Here is a 14,867-nt window from a genome sequence, read left to right on the forward strand (position 1 = left end):
TCAATACAGGGCAGCAGCAGCTCAGCACATGGCCATGCCCAGGCACTGCTGCCACCCAGAAAGCAGGACTTGCTGGGGGAGCATCTCCTTGCCCTAGCAGTGGGGCTGCATCAAGGCAGCCTCTGTAGAATGAAAGATGTAGGGAATGAGGCACTTGAAGATGATTTTTCTCTCCAAAGTGTTATCATTTGGCAATTTGTTATATGCTCCCAACCCCATTGTTTCTGAGACTTGCAGAACAAAAGCAGCCACTCATCAAGATTCAAAATGACAAGGCTTGTCTTGCAGAGAAAAAGCAATATCCAAGTCATATCTGGTTTTGAGAAGGCTACAATTCACATAAAGGTTAGCAAAGCTCTCCTCTATCACTTTAATTAATTGTGCACAGAACAGGAGTAAAGCAAACATATCCAAAGCTTGCTGAAGTTGAAGGTGCATTGCAGCCCCACAGCTTTCAGCTTTCATTACAAAAAAGTGGATTCTTGCTTACTACTAATTTAAAGAAAAATAAAAAAGTAATAAGTTCAAAATGTGAGTTTTCTAAAAGGATTTGGTTTTCACACTTCATCTTTAGACAGCCATGAGCTGCTCGCATGTCTCACCTTACGATCTAATTGGTTTAGATGGTCTGATTTCACTTTTTCCCAGAAAAATATACCGGTAGCATGTGGTAGCAGGCAGGACTGTGCAGGGTTACAGCAAGCAAAATGGCATAGCTGCCTACAAACAAATAGCAAGCAGAAAATCTAAGGTGAAGTTAGTATAATTAGCTCCTCAAAACTGCTGAATCCTGAGCTGGGAATCCTGATGACCACTGGACGTGGATCAAGCCAGCAATACTCTGAGAAATGAAGACACACAGCAGTTAAAGTCTGTTCAGTAATACAGTGAGGGCCAAATCAAGGAATCCTACACACATCCAAGCATGAGCACAGAACCCATGACACCTGTCCTTCACACTGGCAAGGATGAGCAGTGTGCAGAAAGGGCTCAAACCCAACTTTAAGGCCTATACCTCAGAAATACTGTTCATGCAGCCCACATATTTTCCTCCCTTTTACTTTACCAAAGATTTCAAATAAAACCCATTGGTTGTAAGGGAAAAACTTCTAAAGGGAACAGAAAGACTATCCTCACCTCTAGAGATCCAGTAGTGCTATCCCCATGCATGCATTCACCCCACCTTCTACCCTTACACACCAGAGTTTAAAACACTGTAGTAACTGATTCTCTGTTAATCTGGAGAGGGGCTAAAATCATCTTACAACTAGACAAAAACAAGGCAGGAACAAGCTCATTCCTAGGCTTATAAAACAAGCCTTTACAGATAATTATGTTTTCTTACTTTTCATTTTATGAGGATTGTATTATACAAAACAAATACCAGATGCCTATTTGTTGCATTTGGGGGAGAGGCGGAATCTCTGCAAGCATTGCTGTAAGCAGCTCTGCTTTTAATTAAATACAATAAATGCATAAAAATTAATACTGTTGGAAACCAGCAGGTAGGAAGCAAACAGATGCACTGTAGATGCTGGAAGACCTCCTCCCCTCCAAGCTCCTGCAGCAGGAGCAGCCACTCACCGGCCTAGGCTTCTTATAATGCAGTTCCCTTTAATGCATTTCCATTAATGCCAAACTTTGCAGAAAACCAAAAGCTTTAAATAAATAAGAAAAAAAAAAGAAAAAATAAGGAGAGGTGAAGTAAGCAGAATTTAACGCTACTTTTCTTAGAGACACCCATGCACTCAGCCAGGAAAACCTGCAAAAAGTCAATTTCTTAAAGATTGAAGAAAGATGGAGAAAGAGAAGAGAAGGCAAGGAGGTGTAAAGGCAGCCTTAAAGAAACCATCCAAAACCTGACATACCCTTCTACTGTTAAGCTGCCAGACTCATACAAAACACTCCCAAGTGGCCTGACAGAGGGTGTAGAACAGGCCTCTATACCTGAGATGAAGGACATGCATCTGAAACATGGGACACAAACAGAGCAAAGAACCAGTGAAAATGCGAAGCAGTTCCTGAAGGACAGTAAAACACAGCCAACTTTCCAGCAACTGCCAGATGTCAGCCATCCACCTCCCCAGAGGCACCACTATGAAATCTATTTCCCATTTTCAATGGTGGTTTCCTTTTTCATTTTAAGTGCATTATGATTCAATCATGGGGTGACAATAGACACTTCTTTACTTAAGGCTGATACCAGCCCTACATTGTTAATCCAGTTTTCAGCATCATGTCTGATAATGCTTTAAAAGTTCTGCAGAGGAGACTGAAATTGTGTACACAAAATCTCATTGCAGTGGGGAGTCAGCTTCTTCTATTTTTTTTTTAAGGAGAGATTTTTTAAGACATGATGCAGCAATAAACACAAGGTAAACAGCAGTGGGATGGTTTCCATGCTTTGCTGCTCATTTTTAGGTTTCCATCTGTTCTATTTATCAAAGCTGAGGATGGGTCTCTTCTATTATCCTCCCCCAGTGCATATCCTCAACCTACTTCCTAATCAAGTTTGTTTACAAATATTCATTAAATTCCATACTTTATTGGCCTAGACCACGGTACCGCAAGCTGCAATTACAGTAATCAGTGCATTGATTATTGTGAAACATGGTTACCCTGAGACCAAAGTTAAAGTAACAACTATTGCTGTAACCAGTAACTATACCCACAGGGCACCCAGGGATCACACCACTATCTCTAAATTCTTAAATCACCAGTTTTAGACCTAAACAACATACACACACTGTAATAACAACACAATAATTCACACACTGTGAATTATTTTACTATGACCTGCGTCATAAAGTATTTTCATTAAAAATGAAAGAGTAAAAAAACTTACTAAAAAGGGTTATTATTACAGGTTATGAGAAATAGCTAATAAAACAAAATATGGAAACCTGTTTTCACTGCAATTCACTAATGTTGTAATACAGAAAGTAAAGAGAAAAGTGCCCCGGTTATTTTGGTTCTCAGCAATAGTAACTGAAATGGGCATCAGCAGGCAGTGAGGAAGAGCCCTGTTAATGAATGGCAATGATTTTTTGACACCTTCAGTGCAAACAGTTAAGACAAGGACCAGGTCCCCCTGCACAAACACAGAGCAAGAGTCGACCCAAGCCTCGAGGTACTCAACTGCTGAGCTCCACAGCAAAGACAAAGGAGGATCTGAGGAGAGGCAACAGCTGAGAAAACAGCCACCCCCATAGTTAGCTCCACATCAAGAGACACGCACAGAGTTTAGAGATGAGTGGGAGTTCGGGGCTTCCACTGAGCTGAGGGGACCTGGAGCCTTCACACTGGGCACAGAGCTCAGGAAGCACCATCTGTTTGTGGCTGAGTGACAGGTGCTCCCTGCCCCAGCCAAGGGGTCCCTTGACAAGACGTTCTCAGGGTCTCTGAGCATGCAAGGCCCAGCTGGGGACAACCAGATGCTGCTCAGACCTTCCAGCTCTCTCCCTGAAACAACACTGACAGGCAGATGGGACAATAAGGTGATGGGCTACCCTCAGCTGAAGGTGAACAACCACCTCCTGCTATCAACAACTTAGGTACTTGTCCCCTTACACACCACATCTGCAAAAGCCATATTCCAAGGAACAAAGCTGAGATTTTATTACTGGTCTCTGCAAGTAAATTTTGGGAAGGCCATAGAGAAGTAATTGCATTTGTGTGCGTGTGAACTCACAAATTAACCCCAGGAACTCTGTTTATGGCAGGGGGGTCATTTACAAGGAGAGGCGAGAGCAGCAGGCACACGTACCCCTGACTTTGATGTGTCACCCACCTGCCTTCCCACAGCTCCAGCCGCTTGTGTGCTTTGATTACCCAAGCCTTCCCCACCACCGCTTCACTCAGCTGCTTTCATCTTGCCACAACAACAGTGCCGTGAGAAGAAAGGGGGAGAGGGAAGAGGGTGAGAAAGAGAAATAAAAAGAGAAAGATTTGGGGCTGGAAAAGTCAGCTTGGTAGAGGAATCTGGAAAGAACTGACATGTTGTCAGGCAGAGATGAAAGCACTAGAAATAAGGGATGGGTCGCTCACTTATTAAAATCGTAGTATGATTCTAATAAGGAAAGCACATCTTTGCACCTCCTTGAAATCCCTCTGATGAAAGAGCCATCCAACAATCTGGGACAGCTAAATTCAGTGCCATTTTTATCTTTTGTCAAATATGCATCAAAGCTTCTGAAGACAACTATCCAACACAAAACTGTAACAAAAAGTATTTTAAAATCTTACTTTAACTGATCCACAGGCCAGACTGACTATCAAACCTGAAGTGATGCCAAGCAGTGAAGAGAAACCTAACACCAGCCTGAAGTAAAACTTGCAGAACTGTAGTAAAAAAGCAGGCAGGGAAAGGGGATGAAGAACAGTTACTAAAATGCAGGACTGCCTGAAATATTTCTCTATCTTCAAAAAATGTCGCCTTGAAATTTCTACCTACTTCATTCACCTTGCTGCTATCAGATTTTTTATTATCCTCAGTTTTGAGAATTTGTCTGGCATTTAGTATGCAGCAGCAGTGCACAGGAATAGATCCTGCTGCCATAGATAATGCGGTTCTAAGGGAAACCCATCAATTGTTAATGGCCATGCAAATTGTTGAAACTAGAGAGTTATTCACAGTTATCTCGCTGTGATTTGGTAAGTGTCCATGCCTGATGTGATCACTCACTTGATATATTATTCCATTACAATTCAAGTAGTAGTCTTAGCTTTTGAGTTTAGAGAAAAAAAAAAAGTGTAAAGGAGTGTGGAAGGGTGAAGGGATGTTATTTGTTTTAAATTATTTTGAACAGTTATACACACCTTCTCCATCAATTTTAATGGCCATGCAAATTGTTGAAACTAGAGAGTTATTCACAGTTATCTCGCTGTGATTTGGTAAGTGTCCATGCCTGATGTGATCACTCACTTGATATATTATTCCATTACAATTCAAGTAGTAGTCTTAGCTTTTGAGTTTAGAGGGAAAAAAAAAGTGTAAAGGAGTGTGGAAGGGTGAAGGGATGTTATTTGTTTTAAATTATTTTGAACAGTTATACACACCTTCTTATGTAAAGTATGATAAATCCCTTCCTGCGACTACAGTCATGCCTTACTGAAACATTTAAATCCCTCTGATCAGAAACTAAAGGAGCTTAGCGTGCAACTTTAGACCATGATCCTGTGAAGCACTTTCTTACGTTTCAACCATACACATGGTGCACACATCCTCTGTGGCACTGGATCTTCCAGCTGCAGTTCACACCCTTTTACAATTTCTGATCAGGGTTTGCTACTGCTTATGCAAAAATTTGCTGGCATTTAATAAGCTATAGGCGTCTCCTCAAATCCATAATGCATTCACTCTCTCTTGCAGCAGCAACCTACTGATCATTAATTTTCAGTTTTATTGCAGCTCCAACATTTCAGCTGCTTTTTTTTTTTGCATCTCGTCTGAGATTTATTACTTCTAGCAAAGTGTACATCAGTTTTTTCTATTTTGTTTGCTGATTTTTAAACCACCCTTAAGGGTGAAGTGTTACTGTTCTTTATAAAATAATTCTGAAATCACAGTATTAAAAAATAAATCCTATAATTATGTTTCCCATTAGGATTAGATAAATTACATTTAATTAAAAGAAAAATCTGCTAGCACCCAGCACAATGGTTGGTGGCAAACTCCTAAGAGTTAAACATTCAAGTGTTTATCTTCCTGAAGCAGCTGACTGAGTCTATGAGCAGACACACCATAACAAGCCTTCAGAGATATAAACTTAGACATTGTAACAAAAATTTCTCCCTCCCTTCAGACAAAGATTCTGATTTTTAGAAGCAGCCCCTGAATTTATTCTTCACTACTACAAAAACTACGATTCTGATGGGCTTTCTGGTAGTAACACACTGAACTACCTGACTGCTCCACGAATTCCAGTATTGTGATAAAATGTCTGCAATTATTTGCCAGGCAAAAACCAGTATCAGAAGTCAAGATCTTCTAGGAGAATGAAGAAAAACAGGATTCCTACCCAAACACTGCCACGCTCCCCTGTCTCCCACACTGCTGTTGGTCAGGTGATGTTCTCCATCAACCTGAAGGCTGCAGGGGTCGTAATACACATTGCAGCTCTAGCAAACTATTTATACCATTCTCCTTTTTACAGCCTCAGAGAACTAATTATTAACAGGATAGGATCCCCCACAGATACACTCAGCAAACACTACAGTATGCAATTTTCCTTCAGGAATTTACTGCTACGCGCAGGCCGTCAGCATCACGCTCTCAATTTTGTTTAGGAGCTGAAGAGTGATTGATCTTATCGATTTGTGTCAACAGTCTGACATGGCCATATCGACCAGCTGTAATTTTGTAGGAGGAGCTGGGAAGGGGAGATTGCATTCTCTGTGGCATATCACCCTGCCCAAAGAGAAGATGATGTGAGAGATGCTGGTACAGCCATCGACGGGACCGCACTGGGACTCGAACCGACACAAGTGAGCGACGAGAGATTTCCCACGACCATGTTTACAGCAAATCCACTGCTAAACACCCAAATGTATAATTATAATCTATTATAATTATGCAAAGAAGTAACATTTCAGAAAGGCCTTCTCATTTCCCATTCTTAGCATTGAATACTTTTGTTTTGCAGCCAATCAACTAAATTAGCCCTAATTCTGTTTCATTCATAAACACAAAGAGGATATTAGAGGGGGAAAAAGTGAATAAATGGAAAACTCACTTAGGAACCCAGGAATTATTTTGTTCTCATGTATTTCTGGACTAGAAACCATCATGGAGAAATAAGTCAACTTACAGAAGCTTTACTGAATTTGCTAATTGCACTGCAGGAGTCCTTGGAGGAGTGATCAGGAACAACAGCACTTCAGTGCCTGGAAAAGCAATGGTCTTTGGTAGCAGCTGAGTGAAGCAAGGAGAGCTAAAAGGTTCATATACCAAAGGTGTCCTCACCCAGGACAAGTAAAACCCAAAAAAAGCTTTAGAGGCTATTTGCCCTCACCAGACACACAGAGGAGAGCTGCTTTATACTGCTTCTGACAACTGTCACCTTTTATTAGAAATAATTTTAGACCTATGCTCACTGATGCTTCCTGAGAAGGGGATACAGAAGTAGTATTTCAGTTTTACACAGGCTTTAAACATTATAAAGCACTAAAGTAAACCTCCAAAATGCTTAGGAAAAGCAATGACTCCTTTGCATTTTAAAAGCATATGGAAACATAAGCACGGTTGCCAGTGGCAATCCTGACTGTCAGACTGCAGGCTTGAGACATCCAGGCAAGAGAAGGCAGGAGCTCCTGCAACAGCTCTGCCAGCACCTCACTTCTTCCAGGGACTGCAGGACGGTTGAGAAGTCTGTCTCACTGGAGTATGAAATGGGGGCCTTATTTACCTGACACAAACATCCCACCCCTAGCACCTTTCAGGGAACACCCATTTAGCATCCTGGCCAAGGAGACAGCACTGAACCACCCAAAAAACTGAAGGTAAATCTCAACAAGAGTTGGTGGGAGAGACAAGTGCAGAAACACAAGATGTTTAAAGAAAACGGCCTCTTCTTTCTCCTATTATTGAGCAGGCCTAACCCCCCTGACCAGCTTACAGTTATGTTTTCTTGTTCTAAGAAATTATAGCATTTTAGGAAATCAGATTGCACTTGGAAAGCCATCAGCCTGGCAGCATTCATACTAGTTTTTTCCCAGAAAAGCAGTTAAGACACAACATTTTGCTGAGATAGGGCCTGTATTACTTACAACACTACTTCCCCCTACTCATGTGAAATGAATCTCTTCTGTTTCGTTCTCATTTGGAATTAATTTCTTAAACTAGTTTCTCCTGCACCACAGCAGTATACTGATCTCCTGCCTCTTGGCCTTCAAATACCCTCCCAGGCTACGTGGCTCCGCCACCACAATACCAGGATAGTTTCTTCTAGTGCAGCTGTCAAATTGTTACAAATTACAATTTGTTGTAAAAGTGGAAGAAAGGACTCCCACCATTCTCTGGCTAGAATCTTTAATTGCTCCTGTGCACACTTGGTATCTCAGCACCCCCTGTCACAGCTCCCTCCCTCCCTGGCTTCTCTAGAGACCTGGGGGTGAGTTGTATCAGCATCACATAGTAGCAATGCTCCCTACAGTTGACTGAGGAGGCTCCCAAATTAGGGGCAAAACAGTGATGATACATGTCCTGTTTCCTCCTGAAATTTGTATTGAAAAAGAGCAACACAAAGCCTCACATAAAAGCACAGCATAGCTAGGTGAACACAGGAAGAGGAACAAATCTATAGCTCAGTGAAACCTATATGTCCCAAATACTTGGAAATGTGGAAAGGTGCAGAACCTTAAATATAACCTGAAGTTATATTCACACATTCCCACAGGCTAAACTAATATCCATATGACATGAGACAAGAGCATAAATCTTGCATTATCATCTAGATATAGCCAAGTCCATGAGAAGTCAGTCACCTTAGCAGCTCAGAACACTGCATTTAACTCCATTCACAGGCCAGACAGTTGTCCATGTACCTACCAATTATTCTTCTCTAGTTAGCAAAACAGTTTGTTTACCCAAGACCACAAAACTCTGTGGATTTTCTGAAAGAAAGCCTTCAGAGAGAAAAGGAAAACAATCACAGATAATACTCCAGAAATCATCAGATTACAGCACATTCTCTTGACTCACATCTGTTGAGTAAATAAGTGCTTCGTGCGGACCAGTTTCATTTACTTCCCTCTCCTGCAAGCAGCTGCTGGTTTACTTTCCAGCAGGCTGTTCCAGGACTATATGTGGGGCAAAAGGATTATCTGCAGCAGTCAGAGCAGTAGTCATTTCCATTCAGGTTTGTCTCAAGCTGGAATTCCTCTTGTTCCATCCCATTCTCCCAGTGAGATGCACTACTTCACAGATGCATGGAATGCAAACAGGCCACAGCTGGGAACATCCTCAATGCAGCAGGGAGCATCAGACAGCTGCACACAACTCGCAAAAGAATCCCAAATTCAGCCACCTCTCCCCCTTAGGAGCAGTTTCAGTGAAGGTTACTTTAGGCCACTATACAATGTCCTGCAGAAGTCAGATTTTGCCCTGTGAAATACACAGCCAGGGAGGCTAAGAAGGCAGGAACACCAAGGAATGCTCTGCAGCATCTTCTTGCTGAGGCCACCTCACTGGAGGCACAAAAGAACTTTCTCTTGCCAAAATAGGTAGCTGGAACTGTTACTCTCAGCTCAGTTCTGATTTGGGTTCAACAAGCCCTTGAAACTACTTGTTTCCAGATTAATTCTACTTAAAATGATGACTCAGATAATTTTTTTCTTTGAATTTTGTTCTGTCATCAAGTGTCTCTTCAATGATGAGTATTTATCAATAAACTATCCTAGATCAATTTTCCTAGGCAGGAAAAATAAAAGCAGAGCCCTTCGAGCTGTGAAAGCTGTGCTCACATACATTCTGCATGCAGAAAACATCTGCTGCAGACCAGATCACCCATCTACTGTAATGCTTTGTCACCACACAGCCTCATATGAGATGCTTCATAGAAAGACACAGAAAGGCCTGGGGCAACCAATTATAATAATAACAACTCACCCCACAAGAAAACTTAATTACTTGAGGTTAGGAGGGCGCCTGGTTTAAGGCCCGCGGGCAGGGTGGGCTCCTCTGCCAGTGCCTGACCCTGCGCACCCGGCCACACACGCGGCCGTGCCCAGCGCTGCTCACACACAGGGGGACCCACCCGCTCCCACCCGCTCCCACACACGGACCCACCCGCTCCCACACACGGACCCACCGAGAGGATGCAAGCAGCCAGGCTGAGGAGTGCACAGCTGCCTGTGAGCTTAGGGATGCCCCTGTTGCCCCTATTCCCAGCTCCTGCCAGGGCATCAGCCTGGAACCTCTGGAAGCTCCTACCCCTCAGGGCCCTACTTGCACTAAACCAGCATGAACAGGCACATAAGGACACTCTGCAATACATACAGAGAGCAAGAGGAAGAACACAATAAAGCAAGTCCTATATTCTCAGACATCCATTAAAGCTTTGTTATTTACCTGTTTACTGCATTTTGGATAAATGTATTGTAAACCAGGCAAATTTCCAGTTTCTCAAAAAATCAATATTTAAAAGTAGTCTGGTGGGGACAGGTCTCTGTAGGAGCCAAGTTACTCTGGGAAAATGCCCAAGAACTCTCAGTGGTTTCTGAGTTCTATCCAAGCTCCCAAAACAGCCTGGTGATATACAAGATGCCCTGACTGGCTCCCATCTCATTTCAGCTGTCCTGAACAACAGCCACCCTGAAGCTGGGTGATTTCTCAGACCCGTTCTGAATAGCTGCAAATGAGCTGCCTTGTGAAGGCTTTTAGATAATTAAAAAAAATAATCCAGTGAGTGATTAAGTGTGGCATTTACATTTGTATTTTAGTACAATACACGGAAGCTCAGTATATTACAAGTACAAGAATTTCACCTTTGTTTGAAACATGCACATACATGCATATGGAGCATTCACATTACCGTCACATGTTGGACAGACAAGCCTAAGCCTTACTCCACATTCTTCTGCCAGTCTGCTGAGTGGCAGTCATCCCTCACGTGTATTTCTACCACTTCTTTTTTTCAGTATGTGTATTTTATTCCTAGTGGGAAGGAAGCAAAACTAAAACATGCTTTTCTTCCCATTCTGTGCCTATTGCATGACTGTGACCATTATTCACGATTTTCAAGGGTGGCAGGTTCAGCTGTGATTGGCACATGTTCCACCAGTAGAGTGCACACCAGGTAAACCTACCGGGTACCAGGCACCAATGGAAATGTTCAGTTGTTTACATTCTCCTGTAGAAGTACACATCCAACCCTGCCTAGTGCTACTGTGTGCCCTGCAGAGATGTCTCCCCGGTGTAAGCATGCAAGGGGCTGGTGCTCTCCCCTTCTGCCAGCACCCACAGCCCCAGGCAGATCCGTGAGCAGCTCCTTCCATAGGTTCCTCCTCCACCACCACATGCCTCCAACCTCCTCTGGCAGAACTAGTCCCACTCAGGAGGGCCTGCATGTTTTATCTCCTTTTCTCAGGTCAGTCATGATCACACAGGCTTTTTGAGCACTGACCAGTCAGAAAACATAGTCTATAAAGAACACCTCATTATCCTATTTGTTCCCCACCATAGCTCACTTTTCTCCAAAAATATGGGGTTTTTCTCACTTTTCCTCCTCCATTCTACTCCTTTATTTTTTCCCCTTTTGCTTCTTTCTCATCATTAACTTTAGATGTCAAGCATGGATGAGGAAAAAGTCTCCTTGAATGAGCTTCTGGTGAGACCTCACGTTTTTTGATACTACCTCCGCTACCCTCTCCATCTTCCAAGGGCAGGGTTGCTGCAGGTCAGGGGATATACCACAGACATTATTTTATTTTCCTAGAAAGATTCTCATTTTGGTGCAAACCTCTTCTCTGCATCTGGCTTTACTAGAACATCACATTCCTCCATTTCTTTTGGTATCCACAGTCATTTATATTACCTTCCAAAAAGTAATTATTTGGAACCAGTTAAGCCTGTATATGAATTCTGCCTTTGTTTAAAACACATTGTACATATGTATATATTTAGACCGTCATTAAATATTTAAGAGGCTGTCTTCAAACTTCAGCAGCAGCAGCTTTTATTCCCTTAACCCTTTGTGAAATGGAAAGCTTGAGGCTGAAATCTTATTGTGGAGGAATTCAGAAAGCCCAGCTGCCTTAGCGCTGGGTGACAAAGGCCACCTCTGACAATCAAGGACACTGTAAAGAAAACCAGAGGTTTTCTTTGTTTTCTTTTATATCCTGTTTGCCAGTGGTTTAATCATGATAATGTAATTCATTTTAGTCTGCCTCAGCTTTATCTGCTGAGATGTGTAACTAGGATGCAAATTAATTAGCTGTGACATACAGATGGATCTTTCAATACAATTCACAGAGACAGTCAAATACACACATGCCCATCCATGCTTTCCCCAAACAAAGACAGACACTCTACGCATTTTTCCAGAGGTCAGGAAGTCACCTTGCTTGGCTTTTTCAATCTCCTAGAGAGGAAACATCACATCCAGCAGACAGGTGGACCTCATGTGAACCCAACACCAAATGTTACACTCTAGATGAAATCCCACCACAAGTAACTTGTGATTTGTGCAGCCCCACACCAAACACATCATAACACTACTACCCTGCTGACACAAGGTTAGCACATTTTAAAATCTGGTCACCTATTTTACCTGGCTTGGCAAGGCCTCTAACCTAGACCAAATCATTCATACATCGCCCTGGCAAGCACTGGTATCTCAAGACCAGCTCTCCATGGCCAGGGCACCTACACTACTGTCTTTCACATGAAGTGGTGTAAGTATCACAGCAGAAGATAGGAAAATCAGTACAGAAAAGCACAATATGCAACTCCCAATTGTATATGGATATGCCAACAGACGTATCCTGGAGAGTACGTTTTTCCTTTTTTTTGATTAAAACCTTGAAGACGCATTGTTAAATCCAAGCCCCAAATGCCTCACAAGAGCCACTCCATGTGCAGTTTTCAAGGCCCAGATATATTTAGAGACACTTCTTTCCAAGCACTACAGCCTCACTGATGATCGGATGCTGCTTTACATGGGATGAAAAATGGAGTTCCTTCTACAGCTTTCACAGCTGAGTTACACATCAGCACAGAAGCATTTCAACTGGACAGCTGTGTCATGCTACCTTGGGGATGCGACTCTAGCAGATTTTATGAAGGGAGTGGAGCCCCAGGCACGGTCCCTATGGGCACAGAGGAGGCAGCAGAAGACACAGGCGCTGGCAGGATGCAGTGCTGGCAGAGCAGCAGATGGCACACTCGGCTGTGCATCGGCACCGAGGCACCAGTGGCAAGGGGCAGCAGCACACTCTGCCAGGTGCCCTCACTCCGGTAAGATGCGGGGTCAAAGAGCTGCAGCATCTGCAGCTGTTCACTAGAGCAAACCCCTCCACATCAGCAGCCTGACCACAGACTGAACTTGCCTCAATTCTTGGTGTAATCTTATTTTCTTGACAGCATCAGTTTTCAGTTCCTGTCTTTTAACAGCAACATTGCAACAAATGTTGAAGCCCCCCACCCCAGATCCAGCTGCATCCTAGCAGTGAGTATGCTTTCTGTATGAATAGCATAGTGTGTACAGCTGGGTGCATGCTATAGTACCCCCTGAGGGTTGCTATAGACAAATCTCACCACAATAAGTGGCAAAGACACTTTAGGGGGGGCAGAACTCACAGTGAGAGGTCTATCTTTTATTAGACCAAATGGCATAGCTGTAAAAAAATCGGATTCACACCTGTGAAAGCACAGGCAGGTATGTTTGGTTTTATGACAACTTGACAGCACACACACTGTAGTATACAGCAAATAAGCAGGATTTTTGCCGAACTGGAGCTGTAAATTAGCTCCAGTTGCTCAGATCTAAAAACAAAAAAACAATACACCCTGAAAGGCTGCAATTGTCAGGTCTCCCTTCTTTCCCAAAGCATATATTCCCTGAAGGAGATCTCAAGCCAAAGGGACTCCCAGGTGACAAATAACATGAGCTTAGCTTAGTATCTCTACTGATCATTCAGCACTGATGCTGTATCACTTCCACACGTGCATTATTTCACCATTTGCCCATCAGTTTCCTGAAAATGAATGTGATTAAAAGTCCACTGAGTATTTGCACTGCTCTTTCCTCCCCCTCTGCAGCAGAATTACAGTAACCAAAAGGTGAGCAGAGTTCACCCTGGCTTCTCGACTTTGCAATGCTGACCTTCCCGGTCTCTTCCCAACCCCCGGGGATAGTTTCGGTGGAGAAACAGACAGCCAGTCGGAAATTTTCACCAGTATTAATGCCAACGTAGTTTCTTCCCAAATGCTCTCCAGAAGTATTTTTCCACCCACGTTCCCCTGTGCACCACAAAACCCTCCAGCCGTTGGCAGCTGGGTGCAGCTCCACTGCACATCACGCACTGCTGTATGACTGGTCTGTTTTAATTCAGCATGTAATTCATGCTACCCAGGAAATATTCTAATGTGAAAAACTTCATATACAGGAACCTATTCTGCAGTAAACACAGCGGTGGTCGGCATCTAAATAAACTAATCAGCTGCAAACGGCTTAGTCAGCATCGCAATCCTGGAGGTAATTCCCAGAAGCGATTTTCCCGGCAGCTATATATACAAACCTGAAAAGCAGACTGGAAGACAAGGGCAGCAGCACAGCGAGACAAAATTTGGCTTCACAGTGACATTACCAACAAATAAAAATAAAAGTCGAGGAAAGGTAAGCAACCAGGCATTCACAGAAAGCACACACTGAGTTCGCATCACTGGTGTATCCTCTCACATGTGAAAACCAGAAACTCAGACACAGGACACGAACAGAGCCAAGACACCTTCCTTCGCTGATACTGTGCTGGTTTGAAGTGAGAGGAAAAACGCAGCAAAGCTTGTCTGTGGAGATACACAGACACAGGTCACACGCCAGGCAGTGCTTTTTGGAGAGCGCATCCCAGCCATCACCCTCAGCAACCAACCCACTTCGGAAGCCTGGCTCACATGCGACCTGGAGAGACCTGAGGACTCGTACAAACTTTGTCTCAGGGCAGGAAATGCACAGGGTATCTGGCCTAAGAGGCACTGGGGAAGAAAAAGCAGTGCCAAATGCCAGCGCATCCTCCAAGAGCACCTCCGCCGCTGGCAAGGTTTGGAAAGCCATCAGGCTGCGCATGCAGGTCACCGTCCCTGGGCAGGACACCGCATCGCCCTTCAGTGCCGCCCCGCCAGCTCCCCCGGCCCCGGCAGCACAGAGCCA

The 14,867-nt window shown here is 43.5% G+C and overlaps 1 protein-coding gene across 1 annotated transcript in view; it reads right to left on the bottom strand.

The window, feature by feature from the left end:
• Positions 1 to 14,867, bottom strand: part of LOC115947841 (exostosin-1-like) — a gene marked incomplete at its 5' end in the record, with an annotated part of 31,856 nt that overhangs the window by 16,294 nt on the left and 695 nt on the right. The window lies entirely within an intron of this gene.

Source organism: Geospiza fortis, unplaced genomic scaffold (genome assembly GCF_000277835.1).
Source record: "Geospiza fortis unplaced genomic scaffold, GeoFor_1.0 scaffold111, whole genome shotgun sequence".
Lineage (NCBI taxonomy): Eukaryota > Metazoa > Chordata > Aves > Passeriformes > Thraupidae > Geospiza > Geospiza fortis.